This window comes from Lepidochelys kempii, chromosome 3 (genome assembly GCF_965140285.1).
Source record: "Lepidochelys kempii isolate rLepKem1 chromosome 3, rLepKem1.hap1, whole genome shotgun sequence".
Classification (NCBI taxonomy): Eukaryota; Metazoa; Chordata; order Testudines; family Cheloniidae; genus Lepidochelys; species Lepidochelys kempii.
In genome coordinates, this window is record NC_136382.1 from 13,691,929 (window position 1) to 13,713,589 (window position 21,661).

Sequence of the window (21,661 nt, forward strand, 5' to 3'; positions counted from 1 at the left end):
CCCTAATTATAGTAGGTTTTTTTTTTATTTGCTACTGGCATGAAACATACCAGCTGAAGCTGTCTGGGTTCATGGTTTGTGTCATGGATATGGAGGGAGGGGTAGACCCCTTTGAGATCCCTCCTGGCCGGGGGGGGGGCTCCTCTCACCTGTGGAGGGTTGAGAGGCTAGAGGTGGCCTCGCTGGCACCTGACCAAGATGACCAATGAGGAGACAAGATACTTTCAAAAGCTGGGAGGAGGGAGAGAAACAAAGGGTCTGTGTCTGTCTGTATGCTGCGCTTGCCAGGGACAGAACAGGAATGGAGTCTTAGAACTTTTAGTAAGTAATCTAGCTAGGTATGTGTTAGATTATGATTTCTTTAAATGGCTGAGAAAAGAATTGTGCTGAATAGAATAACTATTTCTGTCTGTGTATCTTTTCTGTAACTTAAGGTTTTGCCTAGAGGGGTTCTCTATGTTTTTGAATCTAATTACCCTGTAAGATATATACCATCCTGATTTTACAGGGGGGATTTCTTTATTTCTATTTACTTCTATTTTTTATTAAAAGTCTTCTTGTAAAACACTGAATGCTTTTTCATTGTTCTCAGATCCCAGGGTTTGGGTTTGTGGTCACCTATGCAAATTGGTGAGGCTTTTTACCAAACCTTGTCCAGGAAGTGGGGTGCAAGGTTTTGGGAAGTATTTTGGGGGGAAGGACGCGTCCAAACAGCTCTTCCCCAGTAACCAGTATTAGTTTGGTGGTGGTAGCGGCCTGTCCAAGGTGTAATATTTTGTACCTTGGGGAAGTTTTGACCTAAGCTGGTAAAGATAAGCTTAGGAGGTTTTTCATGCAGGTCCCCACATCTGTACCCTAGAGTTCAGAGTGGGGGAGGAACCTTGACAGTTTGTATGGTATATTAAATGCTTCCAACTGCTGTCTTTTGTGGTTGTTAACAAGTCAGGGCCAGACATGCATGCATTTTCTGAGCGCTTTCTGAAAATGGCGTGGGTTACACTAAGGTCTAGTCATTCCCCTTCTGTAATTTTATTAGGGCTGATCAACTTATTTGCTGAGAAATAATATCCAACCATGTTTTTGGAACTGCAGTCTATTAACTAAGTAAAAAGAAGCATGTAGCCCTCAATTTATGTACATTACTGCCCTAGGACTCGATCCAAAGCTCCTGAAGTCAATGGAAAGACTTCCATTGACTTCAGTGAGGTTTGGATCAGACCCCCAATCAATCACAAGTTCATACTATCTTCCTTGTCTTTGTCGTCTTCCTTCTTGACAACCCCTTGTGTTGTTTCCTCAGTGGCGCTCCACATGGCTAACCCACATGGATCAGATTGCAACATCTGGCCTTTAGATTGTGAACTGGGGACTTTGGTCGAGTTTTTCAAAAGCGACCAGTGATTCTGGGTGCCTCAGTTCTAGGGTGTCCAACTTGAGACGCTTTAAAGGGGCCTGATGTTCATAAAATGCTGAACATCCACTCGCACCCATTGAAATGCAGGCCCTTTTGAGGTGTATCCAGTTGAACATCCAAAAACTGAGATGACCCAAAACACTGACTATTTTTGAATATATTCCTGAAAAGCACCGTGCACTAGCTTGCTATAGGAGGATAATAAAGCGCCTGATTCTCTTCTCACTTACATTGACATGAATCAGGAGTAACTTGAATGAAGCCAATAACTAGGTTATGGAATATTGTCAAGTCCTATAGATATGCTATAGAAAATAGTCAAGTTAAGCGTCTTTTTGCATGTAAGAGTTGAAAGGAAAATTCTCATCATCTCAGAAAGACCCATTTAAATTGAATTTATAAATTAGAATAGTCAAATGATTGACTTTAGATCCCATATTTCAGCTGGGTAAACAAGTCCCAATTAATAATTTATTTAGCCCCTTTTCTTTTAATGAACTGACCATCAACTATACGCAGCAGCAACAGGCCTGAAAATCATTTTCAACAAACATTTGTGGGAGCAAAATTTCACCTGCACAACTATTCCAGCAAACCCTTGAAGGATTGTAGTGAAAATCCATTTAGGTTTTGTCAAGTGTTTGTTCATATCATTTCTCACAACTCTCCCCCCAGGTTCTATTCCAAACCAGACAACCATAGAGACTAGAGCTGGAAAAGACACGCTTAATCCTAGGTCACGTTGTCAGTCCCTCCTGCCCAGTGGTAGATTGTCCTCTGCGGTACATTCACCCGGGCCTTATCTTAATTCATCAGATAAAAAGGATGGTCTTGTAGTGAAGGCATTGAACTCGGTCTCTAGAGAGCGGGCTTCAATTCTCATTTTTGCTATAAACTTCCTGTATGGCTTAGGCAAGCTATTTAATTTGTCTGTGATTAGTTCCTTTATATATATGATGGAGTAATAATAGTTCCTTTCCTCACAGAGGTATTGTGTGGTTATATCCATTATTGTTTGCTCGGGGCCCAGGTGCTGAGTTGATGGGGGACATATGATTACTTAGACAGGCACTAATAAATGACTCAACCAATGGAGCTTCCACTGTTTCCTTTGGGAGACTGTTTCACAAATTGTCTAACAGCCACTTAAAAAGTTTGTCCTGATCTCCAACCTCAATTTCCCTTTGCTCAGTTTCATCTCACTGCTCCTCATGATGAACCACCATAAACAATTCCTCTCCCTGCTTGCTGTTCACATCTTTCAAATACTGGCCGAACTGTGAACAATTTTGCACAACACAGCAGGGGGGAAGGAGCACCTTCTTCCCCTTCCCTCCCCCCCTTCCGCCCCGGAGCATTTAGGAAGATGTAGTGCCGCCTTCAGAGATGCCCATGTGGCTTGTCAATATTGGAGCACTGAGCACCTGAGGAGAACATCCACCTGGTGAGTGAGCTTGCTTTCATTTAAAAAAAAAATCTTCAAATTGTGTTTGCTTTACAATCTGAGTTCAAGCACTTAATTAAAGCCAACAGAGGATTTGAAAGTAAAGAGAAAAATTAGAGCAACAACTTTTTACATTATGCTGTAGGCGGTCTCTCTCTCTCAAAATCAAACATCCCGTCCCCTAAATGCACATTTAAAACATGGTGACAGAGGGATCTGATGGGCTGGATTCTGCTTAGCCCTTCTGCAGGGGAGCAGTACAGGTGATAGGGGGCTTCTGACAAATTGCATGGCCTGAATAACAGCTGCATTCCTGAATAAGTGAATGGCATTCCCTGCATTCATAGAAGCATAAGGATTGCACCCTAATTACACCCTATGGTGAGTGAGAGAGCAGGAAATAGATGGAGCTGTTGTTCCTTCCTCTCACCTTCCCTGCCTGCACCAGTAGAATTCGCTGGTTATGCAGGGGGTCATTTGCTGCACTGCTTTTGGGGGTGTCACAGGTTGTGTGATTTGCAGACATTGGAAGAGGCAGAAAGCTCTTGCGGGCCCCTGAAGTGATGTATCTCCTCATTGCACCCAATGAAGGGTTGAGCCAAAAAGGCACATCCTAGTCCTATAATGTTATTAGATTCATTCCTAATACACCCAGCATTACAGTTCCTAGGCACTCCTACATCACTGTCTAGTGCATGGACTATCCCCAGTGTTCTCCCTGCTTCCTGCTCCTGCTTAGACACTAAGACAAGTGGACTGGGGGAACCACCCATCTATTAGGGAAGTTCCTGCATAGGAAGATTTTGCAATGAGGTTATGATTCTGCGCTGAACATACCTGCAGGCAGACTCTTGCACTGATGTCACTGGGGCTCTGCCACATGGGTTCAGGGGTCTTCCTGTGTGCAGCTCAGTAAAGGATCAAGGCCTTATGGAGGTGAGTCTCATACCACAGGTAGAAGATGGTAAGATTTGAGCTCAGCATGAGTGTCTACAAAATTTGGATTCAAATTCCAAACAACCCTGCTCCGCATCCTGACCCCACCTCACCATAGTTGGAGGTATTAGAGGAAGGGAATTGTTGATTTGCACCCATCTCTAGTCACTGCTTTTTGAACTACATTACTTTGGGGTGTTTTTGGACCGACAAAGCACTGAAAAGGATGAGGAAGATGGACAGGGGGTTGAAGAGCAGTAGATGACAGGATTTCTAAACTTGTCACTGTAAGCTCTGCCAGGAAAGAACCATTCTGGTTTTGTTCCGTACACACATTGTTCTTATCAAGTGGTCTGCAGTAGCAAATGGATGGCTCTGAGATGTAAACAGATTGGTGGGGAGCAGTGGGGTGGAGCATAGGCAGGGTAGCAGGGCTGGATCTAATTCCGTAGTGGCCATTCATTTGTAAGAAACTACCCCGTGTGCAAAAAAGAACAGATGTTTCATGTCTCAGGCTTTGTAGGACACTGGGCTGAGGTTATTTCTTGGCTTCACTTCCCATTTGTTTATTTGTTCTGAATGGCTGTGATAGTGTGTCTACTTCGCTTAGTCTCTGCACACAAAGCATCCCAATTGTGTCTCTCAAGGAGCAGCTCCCATCACTTGTTCTCATGGCAGCTAGAAGAGTGAGCCCCTCTCTTGTTGGGCTCAAATGACACATTTCATAACCATCCGTCATTGAATGGGACACAATGAAGTTCATTTGAAAGCCCAAGATCCAGTCACTGTTTGCTTCCCTCCATACCCTGATGCTTCAAGTGATATAAAGAAGCCTCCTCTCCAGACAAATCAGGTTCTATTTCCTTGATTTATTTCTGTCAAGGTTCCTCCCCCACTCTGAACTCTAGGGTACAGATGTGGGGACCTGCATGAAAAACCTCCTAAGCTTATCTTTACCAGCTTAGGTCAAAACTTCCCCAAGGTACCAAATATTACCCCCGTTATCCTTGGACTGGCCGCTACCACCACCAAACTAATACTGGTTACTGGGGAAGAGCTGTTTGGACGCGTCCTTCCCCCCAAAATACTTCCCAAAACCTTGCACCCCACTTCCTGGACAAGGTTTGGTAAAAAGCCTCACCAATTTGCCTAGGTAACTACAGACCCAGACCCTTGGATCTTAAGAACAATGAACAATCCTCCCAACACTTGCACCCCCCCTTTCCTGGGAAATGTTGGATAAAAAGCCTCACCAATTTGCATAGGTGACCACAGACCCAAACCCTGGGATCTGAGAACAATGAAAAAGCATTCAGTGTTTTACAAGAAGACTTTTAATAAAAAATAGAAGTAAATAGAAATAAAGAAATCCCCCCTGTAAAATCAGGATGGTAGATATCTTACAGGGTAATTAGATTCAAAAACATAGAGAACCCCTCTAGGCAAAACCTTAAGTTACAAAAAAGATACACAGACAGAAATAGTTATTCTATTCAGCACAATTCTTTTCTCAGCCATTTAAAGAAATCATAATCTAACACATACCTAGCTAGATTACTTACTAAAAGTTCTAAGACTCCATTCCTGTTCTGTCCCTGGCCAAGACGACTACAGACAGACTCAGACCCTTTGTTTCTCTCCCTCCTCCCAGCTTTTGAAAGTATCTTGTCTCCTCATTGGTCATTTTGGTCAGGTGCCAGCGAGGTTACCTTTAGCTTCTTAACCCTTTACAGGTGAGAGGAGCTTTCTCCTGGCCAGGAGGGATTTCAAAGGGGTTTACCCTTCCCTTTATATTTATGACAATTTCCTTGATCTAAATAAAACTTTCTTGGTCCCACCCTTTATTTGTCTTGTCTATTTATATAGTAAGTTCTTCTGGGTCTGTCTCTCACTGTGTACAGTGCCTAGCACAATGGGGCCTTGACTTGTGTTGAGGTTTCTTGATACTGTACTACTACTGATAGCTAGCAGTAATGGGACAGAAATGAAAAGAGGGGAAATGCAGATTGAATGCCAGGAAAAATCTCCTAATGTTGAAATCCATTAGACTCCTAAAGCCTCATCACTTTTAAAATATTTAAAACTAAATTTGTCAAAGTACTGAAGAGAATATATTGCAGGAAAACCCTGTATTTTGAGAGAGGTGGAATAGGGGATCTTAAAGGATTTTTTTCAGGGCTGACATCTGTTGTATGGTTGCATGGTTCTGCAGACTGGGGGACCATCACATCTCCCAGTCACTTCAATGCTAAAATACTTCTGCATTCCTAGGTCATATTAGCACCTGAAAGATACAGATACTCATACTTCAGCCTTTCTGAAAATACCTCCTTTATATTATTTTACTGTGTCTTTGAAAGAAGCAACATTAGAGGAGAATCAGGAGTGATTATGGATCAAGTTCTGCTCTGAAAGATACATGTGCCCTCAATGGGGCTGCCATGTAGATCTAATGCCACAACTTTAATATTGTCTAGTGACTATGGGCTCTTTTCTTGTCATCTTCTGTTCTCAGACTCTCCAAAAGAATGTGAAGTGTGTATCCTTGAGAATTCTCTCGCTCTCTTTTTTTTAATTGATCTTTGTCATAAGAATAGAAAACGATTGCGCATCTATCTCAATTATGTAACAACTTGGGATTTTAACATGAGAAATTTGACAAGAATAGCAGATAGTACATATAATAGCAAATCCGACACATTAAAAATAATCAAACTCCTCCAGAGCAGTTTTAAAATAGCTTTTTAAATTGCAAGGTTGGGTACATTTCACAAGATTGAGACCCATCTCCGGAGGGGACATGCAAGGTAGGGACAAGTTGGAGACTGTGGGTGGGATTTCCAAAAACACTCAGTAGTGGCCTAACTGCTTTCTATCATGTCCATGGTAAAGCTCCCACAGACTTCAACGGTAGCATGGGAGAGGTAGAACAATGCTCTGTACTTTTGAAAATACCAACTCACACTTCCCTTTATGGCCCCCATTATTGTAATACCTGAGCATATCAGAACCTTTCAGGCATTCATCCTCACAAGATCCCTGTGAGGTAGGGAAGTGCTATTATCCCCATTTTGGAGTTGGGGAAGTGAGGCAAAGATATACTAAGTGACTTGCCCAAGGTCACACAAGAAGTCTGCAGTAAAGCAAGAAATAGAATCCAGGTCTCTACTGGCTAGCACCCTAAGCACTGGAGCTCAGCTTGCAGTATTCCACCACCCTCTGGTCTCTCAATGGTAAATTACACCAGGTTAGCTCTTGTCTACCCATGTTGCATCAGTTTAACTTCTTTCATATGTGTCACAAGTTGGTATCTAGATTGTTCAGCCACCTAAGAGCTGTATCATCCAGGGAAGCAAGGTGTTGCCGTCTACCTTCTAATCTTCTAATCATGCACTTCTCCACCACAATTGACCATCTGCATCACTGCTCCGCAGTCAGACTGTGAAGATTAAACTAAGCCAAAAGTTCTGCAGTTTAGCAGCCACTCTGGCCGTCCCAGTCATCAGTCTGGTAAGTCCAGGATCTGTGTCCCAGGTTGCAAACAGTGGATGTAACTGAGGCCTTCTGAAATTTGTCAGCACCCCTGTCTCTCTAGCCCTGAGTTGCTGTCACTCTGTGAGGACATAGCTGTCATCCCTGATATGTCATTGTTCGTCTGAGACTGGCACTGGGCCAGCAGCACTGGACATGAGTGCATGGATGGCTGCCGCAAAAGGATGTCACAAAGTCAGCTGTGGAAATTCAGCAGGAATTGCAGGTGTAGGTGTTTTTTTTTTTCTGAAGGCAGACAGATCTTCTTGTAGGAAGTGTGCATTGCTTACTTGCACCTATTGGAACCATTGTCAGCTTTGAGCACAGCAAGTTGTTTTCAGCCATCATTCTGCTCTTCGCGAAGTTTAAAGGGAGCTGGCATCTCATCAAAGATTTGGGGAGCTATATGAGCCAAAACATATAAATTAGATGTTAATGTGTGGCTAAGGCAACCTCTAATGATGCAAGTGACTGTGTTGAGCTCTGAATCAATAAAATACTTATGCCAGCTTCTGGCCCAAACTGCTGGGATATGTCCTTTGCTTTCTCAGGGCATCCCTTGTAAGACGAAACAAAAATAGACAAAATGCAGAAAAAAAGGGTTGGATTTAGTCTGAGGCAAAAGGCCATGTGGAGGTGAGGACAATTATTTATTTTACCATGCCCAGTCTACCTTACCTATTTATTATTCAAAGTGCCTTAGGACTATCCAAAGGATAGGCCTCTTAAGTATTAATATTCATTTGCCTGTATGTTTATTGGGTGCATTTCTACTGGCATATAACACTGATTTTACACTGGAGTGTCTCCTTGATTTCAGTGGACTTACTCCTGCTTTACACCATTATAAATGAGAGCAGACACTAACTTTTTCGATATGCCATGTAAGTTTGCTATGGTCTGACAGTGGGAGTGAATATTTGCCTTCTGGTTGCACACAGGTGCTATACACAAACGTTTATTGCTGAAGAAAACAGTACAAAATTAACCACGTCTAAAAAGTTTATGGACATCATAGGGATTTGAATCTCATATTTCCAGAGCATCTACAGCTTAAGCTAAACGAGCAACCCCACTAACTAGTAAAAGACTCCTTCCTCTTACGTGGACTAGCCACAAAAAAAGAGGAGAAAGACCCACATTGTCCTGGTGAAAGGAGTCAAACCCAGAGCCCTGAAGACCGATGTCCTTATTTAACCACAGAACAAGTAGATCATGGGTAACAGCAGTAGTCATTTTCTCTGTGTTGTCCCACATATTTTATTTTTATTCTGGACATAAGAATGAAAGGGTAGTTCAATCTTCATTACTTTATATCCTCAGTCTTTGGCATTTCGGATAAGACGGACAGCAAGGTTGCCAATTATTGACAATGGTAAGGATCATTTTTGTGATGCTGACCTTTGTCCACTAGAAACTGGACTGAGAAGGCTTATTTATTCTATATAGGAAAATTAACCCCTCTTGATATGATATTCAAATGGTCTTCAGAAAAGATGGGGACAAATTGGGGAGAGTCCAGAGGACAGCAAACAAAAATGATAAAAGGTTTTGAAATCCTACACTATGAGGAAAGGTTGAAAAAATTGGGCATGTTAGTCTTGAGAAAAGGGGAGACCTGATAACAGTCTTCAGATGTGTTAAGGTCTGTTAATAAGGAGGATGGCGATCAATTTTTCTCCATGTCCACTGAAGGTAGCGCAAGACGTAGTGGACTTCTTTGGCAGCAAAGGAAATTTAAGTTAGATATTAGGAAAAAATTTCTAACGATAAGGGTGGTTAAGCTCTGGAACAAGCTTCCAAGGGAGGTTGTGGAATCCCCATCATTGGAGGTTTTTAAGAACAGGTCAGACAAACACCTGTCAGGGATGGTCTGGGTTCACTTGGTCCTGCCTCCACACAGAAGGCTGGACTTGCTGACTTCTCTAGGTTCCTTTCAGCCCTCCATGTCTATGATTATAGGATTCAGTGACTGTTTTATGGAGAGCTTTGCAATAAGATTCACTTGGAAATAGCTCTTAAAAGAGTACATATCTTTTCCTGCTACTCCTTATCTAGTGGTGATCATATTTGTCTGAGAAGTGAAAAGGTAGGATTATCAATGCTGAGAAGTAAGAAAGTGCCTGTCGCACTAATCTGTAAGTATTTGAATTATTATGTGGATTACCTCTGTAAAGTTGTGTACACTGTGCAGGCAACAGTACAGTGTATTTATACCTGAGGCAAATGAATAAAATCACAGGCACAAGTAAGCATGCATGCTGCTGTAGGAGGCAGAGGATGAACTGGTTCAGTAAAAGTCAGATATGTACCTCTGAACAATGGCAAAGCAGGCTCTTAGCTGCCTAATAACCCTAAACTCACAACACTGGCACATATCCTGACTGGAAACTGGAGACAATGAGCCCAATTCTCATCTCACTTATTCTGGTGTTATTCATGAGTAACGTTACTGAGGCCAAGATGCTACAAATCTCACAGAACAGCTGATTTCCACCTTCTGGGCTGAAAGCTTGTGAGAACACCATGCAGCATTTAAGCACCTGAACCAGAAATTAAGCTTTGATTGGGGCTTGAACTGTAACCTTCACCAAATGAGGATCTGGATGCAGATACTATCATATTTAATATGGATAAATTATGACTACCTTCAGGATTCACTTCGGAAGCACATGAAGTTTCTCCTGAAAATCCGAACCAAAGCTGGTTTCCAAACCCAAACTAAGGTTTCGCATGGCTTAGCCATACAGAAAATTGTCTTCTCCCAACAGAGATGTTTTGAACAGTCTTCAGGTCTCAGACAGTTTTTCTCCATCCTCCTTTACCCTGTTCTTGAGATTCCCTAGCTCCATCTCCCACTTTTTTTATAGATTCCCTTTCCTAGAAAAAAACTCTCTACTAGCTTTCCAGTCCCCACCTGACACTACTGCTGGGGTGAACTTTCCACCTGATAACCACTGTCTCGTAAAGAAAAACAAATTACCACCTAGATTGCCACACCCATAACTTGCTTCTTTTACAGTTTCCTTTCCCAGGGACAAGGGTCTACATTGGTTTCTTTGCTCGGTCTCTAGACCTCTTGATTATCCCTTTGCAGAGAAGTTCCCCACCACCATCTTTGCTCATCCTCTCCTGCCTTTCTCTCTGATGCGTCCCAGCTTCAAACATTCCTCCACAATCTTACCTGGAGGGATGGGGGGGGAAATCCCCTTTGGGTTTCTTTTTCCTCCCAAGACCTGACTCCCTGGTGTTTACATGTTCAGAAATGACAATGAGTAAGACAGACAAATCAGGCATTGATCAGTTAGAACATACTAACTAGCTGACACTGTGTCCCCCATTGACTTACATCCTTGGCAACCCCACTGGCTCCAAGTCAAGGGAGATTTTGACTCCATATTTTCAAGGTCCCTTGTGCCACAACAAAAGCAAACGGCGGTCAAGCTTCATTGTGACCTTATTAGGCTAGACCTGGGATAAAATCTGAGGTTTTTTCAGCCCGATTGTAATATGGTTTGGTCCCTTCCACAACACTTGTATGCTTTGATTGTGGGTCAAAATGGCAGCGGCACATAGAGAGGTTTGCTTAATGACCTACATTTTATACAAACTGCAACTGGAGAAGCTCAGTTTTCCATGTCATTCCCAAGGCTGCAGTGTAAGAAACACTCCAGGGCCAGATCCTTGATCTCAGACCCAGCAAACACAGCCTTCCAGACATGTTTTGACTCCTATCTCTTTGCTAAATTTCAGCTATGGCATGTAGGGATTTTTTTTTTTCTGAGCGTAGTTTTGAATTTTAGCCAAGACCTCAAAGACGTAGCCTGCCTGCAAGAAACATTTGCCTAAAATTACAGTGAAAAGCAAAAAAAGGGCTAGCTGCTGCCATGCTCCCCTGAAATCCATGTTCTGCTATTAAACAAGTGAGTCTCAGTTCGACAAAGACAGTGAGACTTGCTTTCTTCTTTCAATTAACTTGGTTCTGGTGAAAGGTCTGGCTTAATAAATATAGAGGCTGGAGCCCTCAGTCTCTCTGCAGAACGAGAATGGCATGGTCACTCCGAGCTGCCTTACCAATGTTCCTTAGTCTTAACCTGAGCAATAATGACATTTTTACCTTTGATTCTTTATATCCTCTATATTACTCCTCTCCAGACTATCCAAAATGCATCAGGCAAAATTGTCTTCTTTGTCTACTGCTCAGGCCGTATCACTCTTCTATCGGAAAGACTCTGCTGCCACTATCTACTGTACTGAGTTTAAAATTCTCATTCTCACTACAGGTTTCAGAGTAACAGCCGTGTTAGTCTGTATTCGCAAAAAGAAAAGGAGTACTTGTGGCACCTTAGAGACTAACCAATTTATTACAGCATAAGCTTTCGTGAGCTACAGCTCACTTCCTCAGATGCATATCGTGGAAACTGCAGCAGGCTTTATATATACACAGAGAATATGAAACAATACCTACTCCCACCCCACTGTCCTGCTGGTAATAGCTTATCTAACTCCACCCCGGGCCACATCTCAGATCTCCTGTCTTCTTGCATGCCTCTTCTGTCTTTCACAGCACTTTGTTTCCTTCTTCTACTCTCCTCCTTGCACCATCTTCTGTGCTATCAATTATCACAATCTTCTGTGCTATCAACTGGGCAAGGAATGACTTCCCAAACCCACCACACCCACCAATATTCTCACATTCAAATCTACATTCAAATCCACACCCACCAATATTCTCACATTCAAATCCCTCTGTTCATTTCCTCTGAGGCACCTGGCATTGGCCACTGTCGGAAGACAGGATACTGGGCTCGATGGACTTTGGTCTGACCCTATATGGCTGCTCTTATATTCTTATGTTCTTAAACAGAACAAGTAGCCTGCCTGGGACAAGGATTGTCTTGATATTTGTGTCTTGTACAGTGCAGAGCACATCATTGTGATGATTACTATTTATTGAAAAGTTGATTTGGTATCCAAGTAACAAAACCTAATATCCAGAGTTGAAAATGTGTCTGGAAAAATAAATTAGCAGAATTTTTATGGAGAACACTGATCTTGACTTAACAAGAGAAACTAACACTCTCTACTGGGGAGATCACCCCTAGAGATCACATCTGGATTAAAAAAAGTATGTCCTTAAAAATTAAATCCTGCAACAAGACTGTGTTTAAACTAACTTCTTTGTACCTTGTATTGGAGGGAAGGGCATATAGTATAAGTGATTTGAATTGTGATTAAGTACTTAAGGGTCTGATCCTGATTCAGTTGAAGTCACTGGTAAAGCACAAATGTATTGCATGGCATTACAGGAGAAAATAGTGCACAGAAAGTGTAAAGTGCCTTCTGCCTTCTTTGTTGTTAAGATCACCATTCTGTGACCAGTGAGGGGATCAGTTTCACAATTGATGAGTTGACAGGAACACACTCCTTGTCTTCAGTAGGACATTGCCTAGGAAGGAAACTGTGCTGTAATACAATGCAGAAAGATATAGCTGTTGCCTTTATTTGACGATATTGCTGGTCCCTAAGCACTCATCCACCAGCCTTATAGAAGGAAATGTAGTTACTGAGATCAAGATTCAACACTGGCTTCAGCCAGGGCAGTTCCACTGAAGTCAACAGAATTGTATCCATTTACTTTCATGGGGAATTTGGCCCTAAGACATTTTTAAAGGAATAAAAGGCTAGGTGTCCTCAGGGGTGAAAGTAACATTGAACACTTGCCAGTATGGAGGCCAGCCCCAGCGCCCAGAAGGGGCGGGGCCTCAGGCGGAAGGGGCGGGGCTGGGTGTCAGCGTCCCCCAGCCAGCCCATACGCTCTGCCTGGCCTGCGCTGCCCGGGGCTCCAGTGGCAATTTAAAGGGCCCGGGGCTCCAGCTGCTGCTGCAGTAGCAGCACCGGCGGCCAGAGACTTGGGCCCTTTTAAATCACCGGCCCCGGGGCATCTGCTCCTTTTGCCCCCAGGTAAATGAGTCGTGAATGCATGTGGGGAGTAAATACTGTAAGGTGAAGATGCATAAATACCCCCAACTCCCAGTGAAGTCTTCAGGCTTCATGGGTATAAATGAGGGTCTAAACTGGCCCATAGAAGCCAAGCAAGTTAGGATTTCCATTCCACCTTAAGTCACTCCATCGTGCTATGGCTAGGCACTGTGCAAACACAGAATACAAAAAATAATGAGGCATCCTTGTGGCACGTTAGAGACTAACAAATTTATTTGGGCATAAGCTTCCATGGGTTAGAACCCACTTCATCAGATGCATGGAGTGAAAATACAGGAGCAGGTATAAATACATGAAAGGATGGGGGTGGCTTTACCAAGTGTGAGGTCAGTCTAATGAGATAAATCAATTAACAGCAGGATGCCAAGGGAGGAAAAATAACTTTTGAAGTGATAAGAGAGTGGCCCATTACAGAGAGTTGACAAGAAGGTGTGAGTAACAGTAGGGAGAAATTGGAATTGGCGAAATTAAGTTTAGGTTTTGTAATGACCCAGCCACTCCCAGTCTCTATTCAGGCCTAACCTGATGGTATCCAGTTTGCAAATTAATTCCAGTTCTGCAGCTTCACACTGGAGTCTGTTTTTGAAATTTTTTTGTTGAATAATTGCCACTTTTAGATCTATTATTGAGTGACCAGAAAGATTTAAGTGTTCTCTGACTGGTTTTTGAATGTTATGATTCCTGATATCAGATTTGTGTCCATTTATTCTTTTGCGTAGAGACTGTCCAGTTTGGCCAATGTACATGGCAGAGGGGCATTGCTGGCACATGATGGCATATATCACATTGGTAGATGTGCAGGTGAATGAGCCCTTGATGTGTGGCTGATATGGTTAGGTCCTATGACGGTGTCCCTTGAACCCATGAAAGCTTATGCTCAAAATTTGTTAGTCTCTAAGGTGCCACAAGGGCTCCTCGTTATTTTTGCTGATACAGACTAACACGGCTACACTCTGAAACCTGTCAACAGAATAGAAACACAATCCCTGCGCCATAGGGCTGTTGAATTTTTTTTAAAGGTAGCTTGACCTAGAAACTCCATGTATGTTTTAATTTCTTGGTCTTGTTGAGTCCTAATGCCTTTCGCTAGTTTGGGAGGATGTGCAGGAAGAATTATTTAATCATTAAAGGTGATTCCCATCTACATAGCGATTTCTCTGACGGGAGGGTTTGTAAGTCCCAGTTAGCCCAGTTGCAGAGGGCCATGGTGTAGGGAAATGTAAGCAGGAGAACACATGGAGGAGATATGGAAAGGCCCTGTCCGGGGCAAGACAGCCACTAATGGGGAGCGGTGTGGATAAAGCTAAAGGGGGCACAGAGTGGAGGAAGTCTCAACACAAGAAGTGGGGGGGCATTTAGCAAACAAGGGAGGCTTCTCCAAATAAATTTCCAAACTCCAGTACCCCATGGTCACCTCTTTCCCACAGAAGTAATAATACCCACCTCTAAACATACACATGCTGCTTGTGCATTTTTCATTAGTAGAGCTCACCATGCCTTACAAAAGTCAGTGTCATTATCACCATTTTATAGATGGGGAAACTGAGGCAATGAGAGGTGAAATGACTTGCTCAAGCTCACCGAACAAGCCAATAGCAAAGCAGGGATGAGAACCCACGTTTTCTGTGGGGGGTAATCCTGTGTGCAACTCACTAGGCCTTACTGTCTTTCCTTGTTTAGCTGGCAGTGTCAGTTAACTGTGTCAATACTTCTGACATGAGTTAGTGCTGGATTAGGTGCTTACTTTTTTTTTTTTTTTGCACTGTTAAATATGTTTATCCCAAAGAGGAACAAATTTCAATAGAGGATGAAGTGATCCATAGGTACCATCCCTCAGAATTAAGGTGGTTAGACAGAGGTAAGATGTCATTCTATTTTTAAATTCTTTCTGAAGACACCCAAGTGCTCTGTGTAAGAATGACATTTTAAAAATCATCACCATCGAAAAGTGCATTAAATGTGTAACACAGTGCTCAATCCTGCAAATATTTAGTCAATAGCAAATTATATCAGGTTGATTAAAATGTTTTGTTTGTCCTGAACAAAATAATTCATTTCATTTTAAAGCTTTTTAAAACTCTTTCTTAAGAAAACTTCAGTAAATTTCAGAACGGAAAATGTCATTTTTGAATTGAAAAATCAAAATGCTTTGTCTCCAATTTTTTTTTGAAATTTTGTTTTAGGTTGTTTTTTTTCCTCCCTATTAAAACAATTCAGTGAAATTGATCCAAATCTGCAGTTTTCAGTTAAATATTTTTGGATACAATTTTTGCCCAGCTCTAGTCAATAGAACTATTCAATTGGGTAAGGATTATACAGGTGAGGTTGCTGTCCACTCTCTTGTGTTTCCTTAACAGGTGAGAGCTTGTGTGTATTTGAGGATTTCTTTTTTGTTGTGGGTTTGTTTGTTTTTGTTTTTTTCAAACCAGCTCAGCCTGCCTCTTTCTCTACTCACAAAGGGGTTAATTCCCTCACTGATAATTTTGCTGTCTAAGTCAGAGCCTTCATTACAAATAGCATCCTTACAAGAAGATGTTTCATTTTTTAACTGGAGCATATCTAATGATCCAGGGGAAAGCCCTGGCTGATAACATTTGACCCAGCCTCAGATAAGAACAGTAAGGTGGCACCAGCCTCTTCCTATTTAGTCATAAGCCGAGGAACTGCACCAGTATACAAGTGACATGCATATCCCATGCATCAAAGTAGCAGCTCAATCTGTACTGCAATAACATTCTTTCACGTCTCAGCATGGGTGCTAGCCCTAAGCTGCAGTTCCATTAATTGACATAGTTGCCCAATGCTAGAAAACAAACTCGGAAACTATTCTCATTAGACGTCTCCCTGGTTTGCTACTCTGTTATTGTAAAACCCAAACGCTGAGCTTCTTACCAGCGTGGTTCTGTTTTTAATTAGTTCTGATGGCACTGGGCTACGCGCCAAGGGAAAAAATGAACTTCCTGTGATTGAGGCTTGTTGCTCAGTATGTTGCTTCCTCTGTGTAGAGATTGTTTTTGCAACATTTTTCGGAAAAGGGGCTACTGACAGAAATAATATACGTTTTTACTGCTTTTGATTTTTTTTTCTCCCTTTCACGCTTATAAAAGGCAGCTCCAAGTCAGGGATCCTAATGTTACAATGCCATTATTTTGCTTTTGTGTGACTCTGCTGATTAAAGACATCCTGGAAGAGTAATTTTTTAATAGAATAAACACAGGCTCCTGTTTAAAAAATTAATACCGTTGACTTTGTAGTGTTTTAAGTAAATTAATTTGGATTTTTCTTTTTAAAGTGTAAGTTGCCTCAGCATGGTTAAGGGTTGTACTAAAAAGGGACATGAACACGTTCCCACCATGGAGAGTTCAAAGCTGCATGGGTGATCTGGGGATAAGGGACTCGATGTCTTAGTACAATCCTTTTTTTTCATTTGGGATTTTTTTTTTAAGTAGACACACTGCATGTTCACTGTTGTGGTACCAGATCCAAAGCTTGAAAAGTCTAGAAATGACCAGTCCCCTCTCGTCAAATGTAATGGTGATGTGCTTGTTCAATATTGTTTCAACAGAGTCCTGGACCTTCTCAAAGTAAATAAAGACTCTTATTATGACCAGAAGATGGATCTCTGCTCTGTCAAAAAATAGAGAGACAAGCTGGGTGAGGTAATATCTTTTATTGGACCAACCTCTGTTGGTGAGAGAGACAAGCTTTCGAGACACACAGAGCTCTTCTTCAAGTCTGGCAAAGGAAGCCCCAGCGTCACAGCAAAATGCAAGGTGGAACAGATTGTTTAGCACAAGTAGTTAGCACATATTGTAAGGGACCATTCAAGGTAGAGTAGCCTGTTAACACCTTGTCTTTTATCATTTCCTGTATAAATTCATTCAAGAGGGTAGTGATTATCTGGTTTCACTCACATAATGGTTATTAGGGCATTTATTGCACTGGATGAGGTATACCACAGGTTGGGATAGGCATGTGTAGGATTCTACAGTTGGTATGGATACTTCCACCTTTTCATGTTCTCTGTATGTATAAATATCTTCTTACTATATGTTCCATTCTATGCATCCGATGAAGTGAGCTGTAGCCCACGGAAGCTTATGCTCAAATAAATTTGGTAGTCTCTAAGGTGCCACAAGTACTCCGGATCTTGAAAGGTGTGTTGTGGGAGGAGTTAATCATTGTAGCAGGAGATGTGTCTGCAGGTTTTGTATGTGTTGTTCTGGTAGGGCCTTGTGCAGCTTTGAGTTGATGTGTCCTGCTCTGCTTTGGATGATGAGGTTGGGGGGTTATTTAAAAGCCAGAAATGGGGATTGAGGAAAGATTTCTTTCAGCATGGGGTCCATATAGAATATGGGTTGCAGTTTTTGAAGATGCCTCATATTGGTTCCAGTGTAGGGTTGTAGGTGACAACTAGGAGTGTGTGGTTGGAGCGGGGTTTATTTCTGTATTGAAGCAGGTTCACTCCAGGTATTTGGGTGACCCATTCCATGATGTGATCTACTTCCCTTGATTATGAAGGTGGTTTTAAGTGTTAGGTATTAAGGTGTATGTTCTGGAGTTTCTCCTTGGAGCATATTCTATGGTATCTGAATGCCTAGCTGTAGATAACAGATGACGTGGTGTGTTTGGGGTGGCTACTGTATCTATGAAAGTCGTTGTGGGTTTCTTGTATATGGTTGTTTGTAGGGTTCCATTGTTGAAGCTGATTGTGGTGTCCAGAAAGTTGATGTTAGTGTGGGAGTGTTCCAAAGAGAATTTAATGGCCAAGTCAAAAAATAGTCATTCAACCACAGTTTTGCTATTATTACTCATAGGAGCCTATATGAGGAACTGAACTGCTGTAGACCTCTGAACATCAGAATGAGCTTCCGTGGCTAGCTGGGAGTATGTAACATGCTAGACAAGAATCTCTTTCTCCTTCTGTAGTGGCAGGACCATATAAAGAGGTTTATGAGCAGCTATTGCTTATAGCTACTGAAGTTGGTCCTTTAATTCAAGCAATTGAGGTGTGTGGCTTTTGCTTCAGAAACCAGGGCTTCCGTCCCTGCAGATGTCCCATCCCAGGGGCATTGTTGAATTATTGCTGTCCTATAGGCCAGTGACCTACTCGGAGGGAGTAGGCTACATCTGATTTCAAATGAGTTCACCTTCCAAGATACTAGCCAGAATAGCAGTTGGTTCCCTAGCACCTCATTTTGGGGAGATGAACTGGCCAGTGCCTAGAAATTTCTCTGAATAAATGTATAGGCACTGAAGTCTTTATTTCCCATAGAAATTTCAGCACATAATCTTCATCCTCTGAAGACTCTACAGGGAGAAAGAAAGAAAGAAAGAAAGAAAGAAAGAAAGAAAGAAAGAAAGAAAGAAAGAAAGAAAGAAAGAAAGAAAGAAAGAAAGAAAGAAAGAATTGATTAAAGGAACCAAATACATATAGTAATTGCAAAGTTCTTGGCTCAGGCTTGTAGCAGTGATGGAATAAACTGCTGGCTTAATAAGTCTCTGGTTGCTTCCAAATCATTGGAAGGACCTAAGTCCCTTGGTTAGAATGGTCCCATTAGTATAAATTCATAGTCATTGGTCCCGGACAAGTGGAAAAAGGCAAATATAGTGCCCATCTTTTAAAAAGGGAAGAAGGAGAATCTGGGGAACTACAGCCTCACTTCAGTCCCTGGAAAAATCATGGAGCAGGTCTTCAAGGAATCCGTTTTTGAAGCTCTTGGAGGAGAGGAAGGTCATCAGGAACAGTCAACATGGATTCACCAAGGGCAAGTCATGCCTGGCTAATCTAATTGCCGTCCATGATGAGATAACTGGCTCTGTGGATATGGGGAAAGCGGTGGATGTGATATACCTTGACTTTAGCAAAGCTTTTGATACAATCTCCCACAGTATTCTTGCCAGCAAGCTAAAGAAGTATGGATTGGATGAATGAACTATAAGGTGGATAGAAAGCTGGCTAGGTCGGTGGGCTCAATGGGTAGACATAAAGGGCGGGCATCAATGGGCATCAACGGCTCAATGTCTAGTTGGCAGCTGGTATCAAGCGGAGTGCCCCAGGTGTCGGTCCTGGGGCTGGTTTTGTTCAACACCTTAATTAATGATCTGGAGGATGGGATGGATTGCACCCTCAGCAACTTCGTGGATGACACTAAACTAGGGGGAGAGGTATATATGCTGGAGGGTAGGGATAGGGTCCAGAGTGACCTAGACAAATTGGAGGATTGATCTAAAAGAAATCTGATGAGGTTCAATAAGGACAAGAATCCGATGCACCACTACATCCTGGGGACCGACTGGCTAAGCGGCAGTTCTGCAGAAAAGGACCTGAGGATTACAGTGGATGAGAAGCTGGATATAAGTCAACAGTGTGCCCTTGTTGACAAGAAGGGAAACGGCATATTGGGATGCAATAGTAGGAGCATTGCAGCAGATCGAGGGAAGTGATTATTCCCCTCTATTCGGCACTGGTGAGGCCACATTTGGAGTATTGTGTCTCGTTTTGGGCCCCCCACTACAGAAAGGATGTGGACAAATTGGAGAGAGTCCAGTGGAGGGCAATGAAAATGATTAGGGAGCTGGAGCACATGACTTATGAGGAGAGTCTGAGGGAACTGGGCTTATTTAGTCTGCAGAAGAGGAGAGTGAGGGGGGATTTGATAGCAACCTTGAACTACCTGAAGGGGGATTCCAAAGAGGATGGCTCTAGACTGTTCTCAATGGTGGCAGATGACAGAACAAGGAGCAATGGTCTCAAGTTGCAGTGTGGGAGGTCTAGCTTGGATATTAGGAAACACTATTTCACTGGGCAGGTGGTGAAGCACTGGAATGGGTTACCTAGGGAGGTGATGAAATCTCCATCCTTAGAGGTTTTTTAGGACTGGCTTGACAAAACCCTGGCTGGGATGATTTAGTTGGGGTTGGGGTTGGTCCTGTTTTGAGCAGTGGGTTGGACTAGATGACCTTCTGAGGTCTCTTCCAACCCTAATCGTCTATGATTCCAGAGGTTTGAGCAATAGAGAGGCAAATGGAGGTGTTTCCAGGGCCTTTTATAGTTTCTGCCATGTGGAGGGAATCCCATTGTTCTTACTGTAGAAAATTACAGCAACAGCAAGATGGAGTTTGGAGTCACGTGGGTAAGTCACATGTCCATGCATTTTGCCTAGTCACCCCAAGAAATTCCATTAAGTGTAGATGGACATCTCCCACGGTCCATTGTAAGTTAAATGTTCATTTGATGGGCCACTCAATTTGAATAGTCCCTCCAAGATGTGCTAGCTAGCTACCTTGTGGGTGTTACCCCAGGAGCAAACATTTGAAATCCAAGTATAGAGACAATACTTATAACTTCAAATACAAAAATGATACATGCATGGAGCTGGCATAATTATAACCAGCAAATCATAATCTTTTCATAGGTACCTCACTTGACAACCTTTGTACAAGATTTGCTGCAAATATATAACAGTGGTTGCAGCAATGATCTATATGTTCCTATTTTAATCAGATAATGCCACAGGGTGCTTCCTTTGATTGTACATATTGCTCAAAGATAAATACACCAGAGTCTTCGGTATCATTTTCCCTTTGGGACACTATTTCATTGAGTGTGTATATATATATATAACATATGCAAGAGAATATTATATTTATATTTATAGATAGATAGATAGATAGAGATATATATATTTGTCAGGAAATCATATTAAAAACTGAGGCCTTCCATTTCTCCAGAGTACAGGCATAAGGTGTGCATACTTCTCCTTGCAACTCCTCCACTGTCCTGTCTATGGGCCTCAAAACTGAGCTTCAGGGTCCACATCTAGGAAAGAGAGGGTAATTCAGACTCTCTGCATCCTTGGCCTGTCTGCTGAGAATACCCACAAGAGTGGCAATTAGTACAGGTTGGGATAACGGGGTTTTGTGGCTTGGAAATTATTTATATATCTACACAGCAAAGAAAAAAAACATGGTTGGCTTGTGCCAGCCAACTCGGGCTAGCAGGGCTCGGGGGCTGCAGGGCTCTGTCATTGCTGTGTAGACTTCCAGACTTGGGTTCAAGCCCAGGCTCTAGGACCCTGCAGGTCCTCCATCCCAAGCCTGGAAGTCTACACAGCAATGAAACAGCCCCACAGCCCAAGCCCCATGAGCCTGAGTCAGCTGGCATGGGATAGCTGGAAGTTTTTCTTTGCTGTGTAGACATACCTTACAAGACTGGGAGGTCCAATTCATTTAACATAGGCCACTAAACAGATGTTAAATGTTGATAACTCGTGATAGGAGATAATGTGTTAGTACTGGATCAATCTTGAGGGTAATAACGCTACCATAGG

The 21,661-nt window shown here is 42.4% G+C and overlaps 1 protein-coding gene across 3 annotated transcripts in view; it reads right to left on the reverse strand.

Moving 5' to 3' along the window:
• The window catches only part of TFAP2B (transcription factor AP-2 beta), a 219,602-nt gene that overhangs the window by 127,371 nt on the left and 70,570 nt on the right, over positions 1-21,661 (reverse strand). The window contains exon 9 of one of the 3 annotated variants that reach the window (XM_078852040.1): positions 6,939-7,727. The exons of the other annotated variants lie outside the window; for them this stretch is intronic. The gene's annotated coding sequence lies outside the window, so the exon portion shown is untranslated. Of the gene's footprint in view, positions 1-6,938; positions 7,728-21,661 lie in introns of those variants that run through there. 3 annotated transcript variants of the gene reach the window in all.